This window comes from Tursiops truncatus, chromosome 13 (genome assembly GCF_011762595.2).
Source record: "Tursiops truncatus isolate mTurTru1 chromosome 13, mTurTru1.mat.Y, whole genome shotgun sequence".
NCBI classification, from domain to species: Eukaryota; Metazoa; Chordata; class Mammalia; order Artiodactyla; family Delphinidae; genus Tursiops; species Tursiops truncatus.
The window spans coordinates 31872780-31884248 of NC_047046.1; the positions used below are offsets into that span (position 1 = coordinate 31872780).

At 41.9% G+C, this 11469-nt stretch overlaps 1 long non-coding RNA gene across 1 annotated transcript; it reads right to left on the reverse strand.

The window, feature by feature from the left end:
- Nucleotides 1-471: 471 nt before the first annotated feature.
- On the reverse strand, nt 472-8074 carry LOC141276256 (uncharacterized). The gene is made up of 3 exons (XR_012325525.1): nt 7818-8074; nt 721-811; nt 472-506 (listed from the first exon to the last, which is right to left on the reverse strand). It is a non-coding gene; the product is annotated as an uncharacterized lncRNA (long non-coding RNA).
- Between the last annotated feature and the right edge of the window lie 3395 nt (nt 8075-11469).

Consider the following 11469-nt stretch of genomic DNA (forward strand, 5'->3'; position numbering starts at 1 on the left):
AGAAGGTGGGAGAATATGACAGTCCTCAACTCTGTCTACTAGAAACACACAGTTCCCCCAGCTCTTCCTAAGACACGATGTAAAATGAGAGTGTTAGCACATGGCCCGGTCATTACTGGCAACTGCAAATCACATTGTACGAATCACCCCCATCTCATTGAAGAAGTACCCTGACCCTGCAATAGATGAAGATTGTGAACTTTCAGAAATTTATTCATCTGGGTTTTAGACAAAACATTTGAAGAGATCTATTCTGTTTTCATTAACATTATGAAAAAAATCATTAAAATACCAGTTTGGGTTTTTTTTTTAAAACAACAACAAATTTACAGAGCTTTACTAGTTAAATGTTGAGGCATTTGTTTGCAGTTGGTTAGAAAGAAGACATTATCATACATCTCCTTGTCTTTATTCCCTCTAATATCACCTAAGATCTCTACAAGATGAGGCAGAGATGTGCTCAGGCAAAGGCTTACTTCAAACAGAAATGTGGAGGGAACCGCTGGCTGCAGAGAAAGATCAAAGGGAGAGAGCGGTTTCGTTTGCCAGACATTCGTATGTTCCCTCATTCATCAGCTGTCTACTGAATTCCTAAACTGTGTCAGGCAGTCAGGGTGCAGAGCAGAGAGATGTCCCCCTATCTTCACTGAATGGACAGGCCAGTGGGAGAGGCAGCTAAACTAGCAGGGGGTTAGTTCCCTGTAAGAGGACCTTACTCACGGGAATGCCCAGGGCGCCATGTGGGCCCAGAGAAGCCTGTGAAACCCACAGCATTTGGACAATCCTCCACTCTGGCCGCCTGGGTTGAATTCTAAAAAATATAAAAGTTGTGAAAGAAGAAAATAATAAACATTTACCCAGCAAGTGCTGTGTGCCAAAGACTCTGCTACAGGTTTTTTTTTTTTTTTCGGCTGTGTTGGATCTTTGTTGCCGCACGCAGGCTTTCTCTAGTTGCGGTGCGCGGGCTTCTCACTGCGGTGGCTTCTCTTGTTGCGGAGCACGGGCTCTAGGCGCGCGGGCTTCAGTAGCTGTGGCTTAGGGGCTTAGTTGCTCCTTGGCATGTGGGATCGTCCAAGACCAGGGCTCGAACCCGTGTCTCCTGCATTGGCAGGCGGATTCTTAACCAGTGCGCCACCAGGGAAGCCCTCTGCTACAGCGTTAATGAATATAGTTTCTTGACGGGAGTATAATGAGGGAAAACATGAGGGAAGTCCTGAAAGCCAGACTTCTTGAATTCATACCCAACTGCAGCGTTTACTAGCTAGCTATATTAGGGTAAGGTAGCTCACCTCTCTAAATGTCAATTTCTCTGTATGTTAAAGGGGATAATAATAGTCTTTATCTCAGAGGTAAATGCTATAGTTATGAGGAATAAACCAGATAATCTAGGTAAAGCAATAGGACTATGTCTGACACAGCAGATGTTCAGTAAATGTTAGCTATTACGTAACTGTTAATCCCAATGACCCATGAACTAGCTGTTATTATTATTTTTTCTCCATTTTATAGATGTGCAATGTTGCTACCATGATGTGGAAGCCAGGCTGTGTGTGGTCTGGCAAGCAGAAACACTGGCCCAGGAAAAGGAGCGAAAATGTTAAAAACATAGTGATTCAGGGAAGAAGGGAGGAGAGGATGCTTCCAGAGGAACATCTACCGCACTTATTTCAGAAGGAGGAGGTCAGCGCTGTAGAGTGTCCAAAAGAAGTAGATTGGAGATATTTTTCATTATGTGGATGTTAATAGATTATATGAATAGATGATCTACATGGGTAGATAAGAGGCATTACCTTGGAATTTCAGAATTTTAAGTGGATTTTGGTTTTATCTACAAATCAAATAGAAAGGGGGGAAGGGGAAGAGACTTAAGACTTGCAGCTGGGAGAGGCCAAAGTTGCAAGGTGTTAGGATTAAAAAGTTAATACGTAGTGTATACTGAGGTTTCGTTTTGCTTTTCCCATTGGTTTTGTTGCCATTTGACGTTTAATTATAAAGAGTGTATTACATGCTACTCTGCTTTGCCATACCAAAACATTTTCTTTTTTGTTTATAAAACACTGGTTCCTAGAATTTCTTCCTGTCTAGTCCTAAGGCTCAATTTTCTATACTCGGATGCTATACCCGAAACTGCAGTTTCAATTCAGTACTAGTGATGGTGACCAGGAAAATAACATAACCTGAGAGAACCGGGCCCCAGTAACCCCTTTTACTAGTTGCCGCTAACAGGAAGGAGACATCTACAGGAGCTGCTTCTGGAATGAGTACCACCTTCTCCGTAAAAGGCCCTTCTCTATCCCTTCTAGAAGGTCTTCTGCTATGCAGACATTCCTGTTCACTGTTTCAATCCTACTAGTTCATTTATCAAACAGGAAAAACAAGACAAGCACATAATGAAACGCTAAATGTTATTCGTCTTCTGTTTCCAATGATAGAAATAGCAACAAATCATCATCACTTCCCTTCATGTTTTCACTAACTCACATTTCCTACTAAGACTCAGAGTGAGAAACAGCAAGGTTTGGCGAACAATGCTGAAGTGTGATGTCACTGTGTGGTCCTAACCATTTTCTCTAAGAAAGCAGACTTTAGGCATTATTTTGATTCCATTAATGACCACTCAAGATAAGGAGATTTTCCATAGGTCTTGGATGCCTTCTTTCCTCACTCAGAGGACTCTTAAACCTGGGAGAGGTTGTAAACCTTTGTAAACAGGTTTACAAAGGTTGCCTTTGTAAAAAAAATGAGTAGCTTCGAGGGCCCCAAGGCATAATCTCAAATGAATGATAAATAAAGAGAAATTCTGCTCACAATTTTCCCAACACAAATGAAATAGAATGAGTATTTCTTGGGCCTATAATTGCAACAGCTCAAACTTTACAAATAGTTTCTGCCAGATTTCAAAGGTGTTCAGAAAAAATTTTACTATGTCATAAGAAATATACATATCACTTATTTTTATGAATATTGTAAATAAAACCACTAAACATGACAACAGGTGAACAGAAAGTGCATGCAAACTAATTGGAAGATAAGCTAATGAATAACCTTTCTCTTTGTATTAAGAATGTATCTATATGGGACTTCCCTGGTGACGCAGTGGTTAAGAATCTGCCTGTCAATGCAGGGGACACGGGTTCGAGCCCTGGTCCGGGAAGATCCCACATGCTGCCGAGCAACTAAGCTCGTGCGCCACAACTACTGAGCCTGCGCTCTAGAGCCTGTGAGCCACAACTACTGAGCCCATGTGCCACAACTACTGAAGCCCCTGTGCCTGGAGCCAGTTCTCTGCAACAGAGAAGCCACCGCAGTGAGAAGCCCACGTCCTGCAACGAAGAGTAGCCCCTGCTCGCTGCAACTAGAGAAAGCCCGTGCGCAGCAACGAAGACCCAATGCAGCCATAAATAAATAAATAAATTTATATATTAAAAAAAGAATATCTGTATGGATTATTTGGGGCTTTTTGCTATTGAGTTTTATGAGTTCCTTACATATTTTAGATATTAACCCCTTATCGGATATATGGCTTGCAAATGATGTCTCCCATTCCGTAGCTTGCCTTTTCATTTTGTTGCCTGTTTCCTTTGCTGTGCAGAAGCTTTTAGTCTGATGTAGTCTCATTTGTTTATTTTTATTTTTATTACCTGTGCTTTTAGTATTATATCCAAAAAAGTCATTGCCAAGACCGACGTCAAGGAGATTTTTCCCTATGTTTTCTTTCAGGAGTTTTTTGGTTTCAGGTCTTACATCTTAAGTTTTTAATCCATTTCAAATAAATTTTTGTGTATGGTGTAAGATAGGTGTCCAATTTCATTTTTTTTTGCATGTGGATATTCATTTTTCCCAACACCATTATTGAAAACAAACAGTTCAATTTAAAAATGGGCAAAGTACCTGAATAGACAGTTTTCCAAAGAAAATATACAAATGGGCAATAGGTACATGAAAAGGTGCTCAAGGTCACTCATCATCAAGGACAAGAAAATCAAAACCACAAATGAGATATCATCCTACACCCTTGAGAATGGCTATAATCAAAAAAAAACCCCAAAAAACAAAAAACAAGAGATAACAAATGTTGGTGAGGACATGGAAAAGAAGGAACTCTTGTGCACCACTGGTGGGAATATAAACTGGCGCAGCCATTATGGAAAACACTATGGGGGTTCCTCAAAAAATTAAAAATAGAGTTACCATATGATCCAGCAATCCTACTTCTAGATATATAATTGAAAGAAACAAAATCAGTATCTCAAAGAAATATCTGCACTCCCATGTCACTGTAGCATTATTCATAATAGCTAAGATATGGAAACAACCTAAGTGTCTGTCAGTGGGTGAATGGATAAAGAAAATATAATGGAACATTATTCAGCCATAAAAAAGAAGGAAATCCTGCCATTTGCAACAACGCATGATGCATGAAGCTGGAGGGCATGATGCTAAGTGAAATAAGCCAGAGAGAGAAACACAGATACTTTATGGTATCACTTATATGTAAAATCTAAAAAAAAAAAAAAAGGGAAGAAAGAAAGAAAAAAAGAAAAAGTCAAGCTCACAGAAACTGAGAGTAAAATGGTGGTTGCCAGGGGCTGGTGGATGAATGGGAAGATGCTAGTCAAAAGGTGCAAACTTAGTTTTAAGATGAATAAGCTCTAAGAATCTACTGTATAGCATGGTGATAGCAGTTAATGTTACTGTGTTAAATACTTGAAATTTGGCAACAGAGTAGATATTAAGCATTCTCACCACACAGAAAAGGGTAACTATTTGAGGTGATGGACGTGTTAATTAACTTGATTATGGTAATAATGTCACAATGTATACGTGTATCAAATCATCACATAGTACACCTTAAATATATACGATTTTGTCAGTTATACCTCAATAAAGCTGCGGAAGGTGGGGAAGGGATGTATGTATATGGTCTTAAGATCTGAAAATAAATAAAGAAAAGGTAAGATCATTTAAAGTGCTTTTGGCCTGCCTCCTAACCCTCAGCAGAAATAAAAATATTTCTTAAAAGACCGTGGATGCCCACTGTGCTACTTGTGGTCTCTTTTTCTATACTGGCCTCTTGGGGAGAAAATGCTGGGTAAGATGAAGTGTTCTGACACCCCATTGTGTGAGTGTGTGCAACTGCTCCTTAAGGCAGGAATTGAAGGCTTTAAGGGAATCACAGGGAGATTTGAGAGAGACTGACAATGACACTGAACGCTGCCTCTACATCACCCCCGAATCAAACAACCTTCTTGGGTGCAGGTAGTGTTGTTTCTGTTCGTCCTTCTCTCTCCCTCTTTCCCTTCCACCCTCCAGGCAGAACAACTTAGCATTTGCTCGATGGCTTGTACGTCTGTCAACTTTTCTTGGAGGAAGGAAGTGAGAAAAATCAGTTTGCTACCCCTAAATCTCCAACGGACGTTCTGATCGTTGTAGGTATTTGCCCAGCTTCACATGAAGTATCAACAACCTGCAGTGAAGGCCGCTAGGAGATTATAATGGAGAAGATGGCTTAAACTCTTTGGGAAACCAGGAGGATCTAAGGTAGAAAACAGTCAGATAACCATAGGAAGTATCAATATTTAAAGTGCCGGGTCTGTAAGCATTTCTGAGACCCTATTTTATCAAATCCTCAAGGCCTCCTTCATCTGGTTTCACCACCTGTCTTGGGAGAGCAGGGCAGGGAACAAGGATGGGTTCCAGGACTGACCAGGAACGTGTGATCATGCACACCTTCCAGCTGCTGTCCTTCCTCACATGGCTCATTCCTGGCAGGAGCTGGTCTTTCCTCCACTTCTCTTGTCCCTTCATTGTACTGGGTTGGTCAAAAAGTTTGTTTGGGTTTTTCTGTAAGATGTTCATCTCTACCCTCACTTCAACCTTCTCTTGAGCCACTCTGATTCTCCAGGAACACACATAAGGGTAACACAGGGCAAGAAAAGTTAAAAATGCTGAGACAACTACTGTTTTGGGAGAGGGATGGGGGGCTGTGGAGAGAGAGTCATGTTACCCAGGACGCTGCAATGAACAGGGAATCTGTTTTCTTGTGCAGAAGCCAAGACTTGGATTCGCTAAAGTCTGCAGAGGTTTGGGGGTTCGTGTATGGATTTACAAAGTAACATTTACGTTTGCCACATACGTTTTCTAAGTAAGTGCCACCTAAGAAGTAGCCCCATTTTGCTGGGGGCATCCCAGAAAGCACAGCCTGACTCCAAGCCTTGAGGCTGGCATTTATTCAGGAAATGATCCCAGCGAGCGGAGGTGAGGGGCAGGGGAGTGAAGACGGGAAGGAGAGAAAAGCTGACACAAGGTGTCTGCAGGGCTCAACCCACCGGACTTTCTGAGGAGCCTCATAAGTCGTGCCATAGAGCGGTCCCCCAGAGGACAAACGGAAAGTGATGACCCTCAGTTCCCATCCCCCACTGGTCAAACACGGCCCTCTGGTTGTTGACTCCCCTGCACTGCCCAGCAGGTGCCCAGAGACATCAGCAGAGAAACCCCAGGGCAGGAAGCAAGAGGCGTAGTCAGTGGACCCTTGGCCAGGAGCTGGAGGGTTCCATCTGCTCCAAGCTGGTCAGTACCTCTGTGGAGCTGGTCACTTAAGCTGTGGCTACAGTTGAAGGGGTGGTGGGAGGGCCCAGAGGATTGCTGGGCACACAGGAGGGACCCACAGGGCAAGAGAGTCCATTGTTATAGGACAAGAATGAAAGGGCAGCGCAAACGTTCTTAGTTACACTTACAGTCTAGAATTGCTGGGAACTGCCTTTGCTTTTCCTTTCACAGCCGAAAAATACGCATAACATATAACGTTCTTAGGTATGTGTTTGATATATGAAATTTTGACTAAGATTTCATGAATGTATGTGGCATTGAGATGGTATCTCTAACACTCCTTCCACGCCTCACGCAGTGTGTTGGACATGGGTTGAAGGGAGATTGACCCCATCCTCCATGCCAGAGGGGGGCCCTGATTATTTCAGCTCAGTCAAGGTCATCTCAGAGTCCTTTTCATAAGGATTGGTTCCAGGAATTCAAGCTGAAGCCCATCCGTACATGACATTCCCACTGTGTATGACCTGATTTGTCCTAGACGTTCCAGAAGGCTCTTCCCTGGGATGTTGTAGCATATAAGGACTGCCACACCGAGTTCTGCCTCCCAAGTGAAGCCAGCCTAGGGCAGGACCAGGATGAGGGACAGCTAAAAACACACAGCCCCTGGAGCAACCCTACCCTGAAGCCATCCCATCTTGCACTTCCAGTTCAGTGAATAGCTTTCCTTGTCATTTAAGCCATTTTAAATCAAAAGGATCTTAACTGACACTTGGACAGTCTGAGTCTCCCTGACTTTTTTTTTTTTTTTTTTTTTTTGTGGTACACAGGTCTCTCACTGTTGTGGCCTCTCCTGTTGCAGAGCACAGGCTCCGGATGCGCAGGCTCAGCGGCCATGGCTCACGGGCCCAGCCGCTCCGCAGCATGTGGGATCTTCCCAGACCGGGGCACGAACCCGTGTCCGCTGCATCGGCAGGCGGACTCTCAACCGCTGCGCCACCAGGGAAGCCCTCCCTGACTTCTAATCAATGATTTAACCCCACAGGAAAATTTTAATTCCAGAGGAGGGAAAGGTGTCCTTCTCCTGGACAAGGGTAGGCTTCTTCCTCTGAGTTCACTTATTGACTTATCTGCAGCTGCACTGGTTTAGTGAGGGAGACATAACCTCTTTGTGTTGCCCCATTCAGAACTCTTTGTCACCATTTTTTCCTTCTGAAGCATTTTGACCAACTAAGCTGGCATTTGCCTTAAAAATATATTTCATCCATTACCTGTACAATGAGACAGAGTTGATAGGAAAGAATTCAAGGCATTTTCCAAGTTGGGGCCTGGGGTGGGGTGCCTGGAACTCAGAATTATTATTTTTTTAAGTCTAGGTTACATAGTACAAGGAATATTGAATTGTTAACAAAATTCCTGTCACGTGAATATTTCATACCCTTAAGGATTTCGTTTCTTGGCCCTATTTTGTAGTAGTCTCCTAAAGACACTGCCCTTAACGTGCGGGGTGTTCTTTAGAATAGAGAGAGTGGAGGGCAGATGAAGTAAAGCTTTACAGGCAGGTCCCTGGGGTCAGGCATGGCTTTCTCTGCTTCAGAGGATTATGCTGTCAAAAGCCCTTCTGTGGCATCATGTCCCTGGAGTGACTCATTCACTGCAGCCTACAGCACATTCATTAGAAGTGGAGCCAGGGCCCTTTCTGTAGGACATCTACGAGGGCGACAAACCTATTACATGTTTAAATGTCCGTGGCAAGAAAAATTCCCAATCTGTCAAATGTTCAGACAGGGTTGCTGTCTGGCCTTCCTGTTGCTGCGGAAATCGCTGAGTGAAATATGACCTCTGACTTCACATCTTTGTATGATGATTTACTGGGTAATTCAAGGCACCTTTGTCTCTGACTCAGAAAACCTAATGAAGTAGGAGGAGTTGCTGCCAGTTTTCTGAAACTCACAAAAGAAGGGTTATAAATATTCACTTTCTATCAATTCATATTTAATGTCTCATCTAAATTAAAACCAATTTATTATAAGGGCCTAAAAAACTATTTCAAATTATACTTTCTGAACTAATCCTCTTCTGGCCTGCTGCGTGAATGAATTTTGACTGTCACAAATACATAATCTGTTATTTAAAAAAGATCCTAAACTTTTTAGATGCAACACCAAAGGCATGATCCATGAAAGAAATAATTGATAAGCCGGATTTCATTAAAATTTAAAACTTCTACTCTGTGAAAGACACTGTCAAGAGAATGAGAAGATAAGCCACAGACTGGAAGAAAATACTTGCAAGGACATATCTGATAAAGGATTATTATCCAAAATACACAAAGAACTCATAAAACACAACAATAAGGAAATGAACAACTTGATGGGAAAATGGGCAAAAGACCTGAACAGACATCTCAACAAAGAAGATACACAGGTGGCAAATAATCATATGAAAAGATGCTCTACTCATATGTCATCAGGGAAATGCAAATTAAAACAACGGTGAGATACCCTTTCATGCCTATTAGAGTGACCAAAATCCGGAACACTGACACCACCAAATGCAGTGAGAATGTGGAGCAACAGGAACTCTCATTCATTGTTGATGGGAATGCAAATGGTGCAGCCACTCTGGAATACAATTTAGCATTTTCTTACAAAACTAAGCATACCCTTGCCCTACGATCCAGTGATCTTGCCCCTTGTATTTACCCAGCTGAGTTGAAAATTATGTCCACACAAAAGCCTGCACATGGATATTTATAGCAACGTCATTCATAATTGCCAAAACCAGGAAGCAACTAAGATGTCCTTTAGTAGGTGAATGGATAAATATCCCTTAGTACATCCAGACAACGGAACATTATTCAGCACTAAAAAGAAATGAGCCATCAAGCCGTGAAAAGCCATGGAGAAACTTTCAATACATACTGCTAGTAGAAGAAATCAACCTGAAAAGGCTGCAAACTATAACATTCCAACTATGTGACATTCTGGAAAAGGCAGAACTATGGAGATAATGAAAAGATCATCGGTTGCCAGGGGTAAGGGCAGGTGGGGAGGAATCAACAGGTGGAGCACAGAGGATTTTCAGAGCAATGAAAATACTCTGTGTGATACTATAATTGCAGATACACGTCATTTTACATTTGTCCAAACTCACTGAGTGTACAACATTAAGAATGGTCCCTCCTACTAGAGAATGGACTTGAGGATATGGGGAAGGGTAAGCTGTGACAAAGTGAGACAGAGGCATGGACATATATACACTACCAAACCTAAGGTAGATAGCTAGTGGGAAGCAGCCGCATAGCACAGGGAGATCAGCTCAGTGCTTTGTGACCGCCTGGAGGGGTGGGATAGGGAGGGTGGGAGGGAGGCAGACGCAAGAGGGAAGAGATATGGGGACATATGTGTATGTATAACTGATTCACTTTGTTATACAGCAGAAACTAACACAATATTGTAAAGCAATTATACTCCAATAAAGATGTAAAAAAACAAAACAAACAACAACAAAAGAATGGTCCCTAATGTAAACTATGGACTTTGGGTGATAATGTGTGTCAATGTAGGCTCATTGACTGTAACTAATGCACCGATCTGGAGGGAGATGTTGATAATGTGGGAGGCTGTGCCTGAGTGGGGGGAAGGGGCGTATGGGAAATCTCTGTCTCTTCCCCTCAATCTTGGCTGTGAACCTAAAACTGCTCTAAAAAAATAAAGTCTATTTAAAAGGAAAAAGAAAGATCCTAAGTCTAAAGCAAGTGTATAAGGCACCAATGCTCCCACACAGTCGACTTACTATTTTACTTTTCTCAGAGAAAAAAGAAAAAAAGTTAGATGACTAGTGATCCAAAGAGGAGAGATTTTAAGGTTTCTGTTTTCAATGGAATCAGTAGGATTATTACTCCGAAATAACAATTGATAAATTATAAGGATATTTTAAGGTGTCCAACAAACGTGAGTTTTAAAGAACATGTATTCCCCTGCATCTCTGGGGTGTAGGAGTACCAACGCTAGCTGTGAGTCAGCACCAGGTCCCAGCCCACCTGCTTCCAGAATCACGGAGGAGGGCAAGAGAGTCATCTTCTCTGAGCCTCTGAGCCTTTCTTTACTTAGGGAATGAAGATGATAGTACCCTTAAGATTGTTGAAGGAATTAACTGAGATAATAGTAAATGTTAATTTCCTTTCCCACTTCTCATTTCTTACAAACACTTCAAAAGAAAGAAAATTGAGGTTTCTTGATTTTCAAGGTTTCATGCAATTCATACCGTGCCCTTATATCATGTTCCCCTAGCAAGCTGTGATCCACGAACAGAGGATTATTGTAGAATTATAAGTCACCAGCTGGGTCGACTTGATTTTGAGATGTTTTCTAAGACAATCAACCGGCTGCCCAAATTAGGTATGTGTAGACCAAACTTTGTGTTTTGCAAACAAGGATGCTGGAGACTAAACAGGATATGGGAGGATTGCCTTTCTTAGTCTTGATTATATTTCTTTTAACATTTTATCATTACAAAGACTGCTTTTTAAAGGAAGTTTTGTCACCAACCAACTATATAACTTGTAAATTTTAAAGTGTTCTAAAAAAAGTTTTAAAGCAAAGGCCAGAACATGTTGCTTGGAATAATAATCAGATATTGGGCTGGAATTATTGCTTCTGTTTCCTCTCCTCTTTCCAGGCACTGGCTCACGCTCTTGGCTTTGTTCAACTTGAGTTTCACTTTGAGTGTTTTTGTGACTTTGTCTGGAAACGGCATGAAACAGGCATATCAGCAGAGGATTCAAAGCCTTCTTCTAAGGTAAAAGAGTTAAAGTACTCTTAATGAGTCACCTATCAGGAGACTGTGACCCTCGGTATCAATGCCAATGGGCCAAGTAGTTAAGACCATAGCATCTGAGTCAGATGTAAACCCTCCAGT